Source organism: Tupaia chinensis, unplaced genomic scaffold (assembly GCF_000334495.1).
Source record: "Tupaia chinensis unplaced genomic scaffold, TupChi_1.0 Scaffold000423_1, whole genome shotgun sequence".
NCBI lineage: Eukaryota > Metazoa > Chordata > Mammalia > Scandentia > Tupaiidae > Tupaia > Tupaia belangeri.
In genome coordinates this window covers 1,508,450-1,512,748 of record NW_006159928.1, presented here as the reverse complement: position 1 = coordinate 1,512,748, position 4,299 = coordinate 1,508,450, and the positions used below count along the sequence as shown (strand labels likewise).

Sequence of the window (4,299 nt, the reverse complement as noted above, 5' to 3'; positions counted from 1 at the left end):
GGGGATGGTCATGCCACAATCCCTTCTCCTCCATTCTCCTCTCGGGATCTTGGGCACGCACGCACATGCGCCTGGTGTGAGTTTTAAGCCACCGGGTCTGGGACGCGAACTGCAGTTGACTATGTGGGAGTCCAGCGACATAGCCATTACGCTAACTGCTGGTACCCAAAAATTGAATAAGTAATTTTTTTTAAAAAAAGAAAAATCATACTGGGTGTATGTACGTGTTTGCCCAAAATCCCAGGAGAAGAGTGGAAAAGAAGAGATTGTGATGTGGTCATCCCCCCTTGGGTTTGATTTCTCACTTTCCCTCTCAGTCTCTGTCTTTGTATGGCAAGCTTATGTTACCTACGGGGCCGGGGGGAGGGGGGGACTGAAAGAGAATATATAGGAAGACTTGTGCAATTATTGAAAAATTTAAGGATTTCTATGTGTAGCTAATCTGAATTATCAGGATTCTCTTGAGTGGGAATATAATCCAAATTTATAAAGTTACGTGATATTTTGTATTTTAAACATGGACCTTTTAAGCAAATTCTGAAATATTTTATGTTCTTTGGTCCAGATTAAGCAGTAATTCTTCTAGGAATTTATTACAAGGATACATTTATACACGTTAGAAATGACACATGGGGTGGCCCTGTGGCCTGGTGGTTAAGGGAGCTAGAATCCATATAGCCAAGCTGCTGTTCAAACCTGGGCCCCCATGGCTTGAAAACACACTGGATGGATGTGTGTACATGCCCAAAGTCCTGACAGGATGGAGAAATAGGGGAGGATTGTGGTATGACCATGCCCCACTGCAGATTGCTTTCTTTCTCTCCTGTTCTTTGTCTCTTTCTGGCCAGTGCATGTGCCCTCTGGCAAAAATTTTTTTTAAAAAGGCACGTGTACATTGCAGCAGCATTTGTAAAAGTACAAAACTATATACAGTGTAAAGAGGGTAGACTGGTTAAATAAAATAATGTATAACTGAGACCAGCAGTTAGCGTAATGGCTATGTCGCTGAACTCCCATGTAGTCGACTGCGGTTCAAGTCCTGGACCTGGCGGCTTAAACTCACACTGGATGCATGTGCGTGTGTGCCCAAGATCCTGAGAGGAGAATGGAGGAGAAGGGATTGCGGTGTGGCCATCCCCCCGGGGGGTGATTTCTCGCTGTCTCTCTGTCTCTCTGGCAAGCATACACGCGCTATGTCAAAAACCTCTCCAAAGGAAAAAAAAAAAAGAGGTATAACTACACAATAGAATGCTATGACTCTATTACAAGTATAATCCTAGAGATTTCTCTGGTTGTGATTGAGTTATTGGTAGCTAAAAACAACTGTAAAACTAGACAAAATAGGGTCATGGTGGTTGAGGCAGCTGGGTCTCACAGGGCAAACTCCACAGTTCCACCCGTGGCTTGAAAACACATCAGGCACGAGCTCATGTGTGCCCGAAATATTGAAGGGAGGGAGAAATGGATGAGAAGGGATTGTATTGTGATCATTCCCCACGGGGGGTGGTGGCGCTAGCTCACTCCCTCCCCACACAGGCATACACCCTCTGGCAAATTAGGGGAAAGAAATGAGACGAAATATATGAAGTAACTGTGTTTAGGCATTGAGCCATGGAGAACATAAAACTGTGATCCTTGCAAGAAGGGAAATACAGGGTGAGCACCATGGTCACCTTGGCTTTTTCCCTAGGGACACTTTGCCTGCTGTGCAGGCAGGGGTGGCTATAGCAGAGTGACAGCCTGGCCGAGCTAAGGAGACAGACATCAGAGGTCTGGGTTGTGATTGAGGAGGCTGAGATTTATATGACAGGAGTCTCAAGAAGTAGGCAAGTAGGTAGCACAGAAGTCTGTGTGGGAGTCTTCATTGTTCTTTGTCTGGGATCAAGCAGCACAAGGTACAATGAGCGACTCGGAGGCCTAGCACCAATCTCTTACTGCCTCACTAGGGCCTGGATGCGACACCAGTGACTAGTGCCCCTAGATCTCTAGCTTCAACAAAGAGGAAAAATCGCACTGAGCATCCCAGACACTGAGTTGAGATACCAGGAAGGACATGTCCTGGGAATCAGGACTGCACCTATAATAAAGGGTATACCTTATGGGACTGGGCCAGGCTATGGCTCAGCAGTAACAGAACTGGACCCCCACAGGAAAAGTCCTGGGTTTGTGTTTAGGACCTCCCGGAGCATTCAAGGCACACCTTGATTATTTAAATTTAAAAACTGAATCCTGAACTCTAGTTTGTGGGATTGCTTTTTGCAGTAGTGTAGTGTAGTGATTCTGAAGCTACTGTTTGTGTATTTAGGACTGAGCAAAACAGTACTAAGCATAATGGAATCAGGTTTTTTACTGTGGGAGAAGAGAGCAGTAAATATGGAAAGAGGGAGGGCAAGAATGGACTCTGTTATTAGACTGGGGCTCATCTACTACCTACTTACATGTAGACAAGTATAGCTCTCTATAGCCAGCGTCTTAGTTCTGCCCACTGAGACTTTTTTTCCCAAAATTTTCTTTTTTGTAAAAATTATTTTATTCATTTATTTTTTAATTTGATCAGAGAGAGACAGGGAAAGTGAGAAAGCAAGCCACCAGGTCTGGGACTCGAACTGTGGCCAGCCATGTGGGAGTGTCCAGCATTTTAACCACCATGCCATCTGCTGGTCCTGACTGAGATTTCTATTTTATTTCTTAGTTCTGTTCACTGACCCATCAGCAGCAGTGAGCAAACATAGTGCCTAGATCTTGGTTTCCAAACCATTCTCCACTGAAAGGAATCGAGACAAGTAGACCAGCTTTAGGGTTGGAGCAGGAAAAGTACATGTTGTAATTCTAAAGAGTAAGGTGCTCAAAAAATGATATACATATATCAGAAAGACACAGAGGTCAGCTTTAGGGCTCTTACCAAATAAATTTGGAAAATTTGAGACTCAAAATGAATGACGATGTTTATGGATTGTATCCAATTGAATAATATAATCTATGAGTTCACACTGATATAAATAAGTGAATAAATATATAGATAAGTGAAAGTAATGGATGGTTCATCCTTATAATCATACATTAACTAACAAGTATAAATTCATTAAGTAAACATTTATTAACTACTAAATTAAAGGATGACAGGTTGGAAAATTATCAAAGGATGCTAAAATTAGTGTGTAACAGTTTCATGAGAAAGAGGATACCTATATTCATCTTAAAGTATCTCCCTACAACATACTTATTAATTGCAAAGGAAAAGACTCACTTTCCATTGCAGAAATCATCTAAACCAAGTGATCCAAATTAATATCACCAATATCAAATAAAGAGGCATCCAGTGCCCTCAAGTGATACAGGAATAAGGGCACAGCATAACTTTTGTGGTATCACTGATAAACACATTCATCCTGAATCCAGTTATCAGGAAACAGCAGGCAAATTAAGTAGCATGTTCCTAAAGTAATAGGCTGCATTCCTAACTAATGTAAAAGTAAAAGTCAATAAAGACACAGAACAACCTAGGAACCCTTCCCAGTTTACAGGTGACTATAAAGACACTTGGCCATGAATGCAGTGCACCTCCTTGCTTATGTTATAGATGGGAAATAGCTACTATTGATAGAATCTGTATCTGAACTATGGATAAAAGAATATGTATTAACTAGTATAAAATAATATGTATGAGATACTATAAAATAATATATGCTAAATAGTATAATTAGTTGCATACTTTCATTTGTTGGTTGTGCAGTGATTTAGACAAGTAAATGTTCTTAGGAAGTACACAGGGAGTATTTAGTAGTAAGGAAGCTTTATGTTTCTAACTTTGTTTCAAATGGTTAAGTAAAAATCTGCATATAAAAAAGTATAGAGAGAGAAAATGCTATAGCAAATGACAGAGTAAACAATGGCAAAATCTAGGGTAAAGAATCGTTGGGAGTTTCTTGAACTACCTTATAATTTTTTTGTAAGCTTGAAATTATCAAAATAAAAATTCGTTGAGAACAAAGGCAGCTCGCTGTATTAATAAAACATGGTCTCCTATACTAATTGCACCAGTGGGCTGAAGGAGTGGGGAATGGAGAAGCAAAATGCAGAATAGCCAAGTAAGGAAAATACTGGTCGTCTCTAGGAGAAGGAACCTGGTGGGCAGGGACTGGAAGAAGATTGTGTTAAGATTCCCTTTCATAACATTGGAATTCTATATCAGACACATGTATTATCAACTGGAAAAATAAATAAGGTGGTTTAACAAATACAAACACTGGAGGTAAGTACCTTTTTTTTTTTTTTTTTTTTTTTTTCGAAAAACGCCCT

The 4,299-nt window shown here is 40.5% G+C and overlaps 1 protein-coding gene across 4 annotated transcripts in view; it reads left to right on the top strand.

The window, feature by feature from the left end:
- Positions 1–4,299, top strand: part of POC1B (POC1 centriolar protein B) — a 118,588-nt gene that overhangs the window by 16,010 nt on the left and 98,279 nt on the right. Inside the window, exon 1 of one of the 4 annotated variants that reach the window (XM_027774330.1) lies at positions 4,234–4,252. The exons of the other annotated variants lie outside the window; for them this stretch is intronic. The gene's annotated coding sequence lies outside the window, so the exon portion shown is untranslated. Of the gene's footprint in view, positions 1–4,233; positions 4,253–4,299 lie in introns of those variants that run through there. 4 annotated transcript variants of the gene reach the window in all.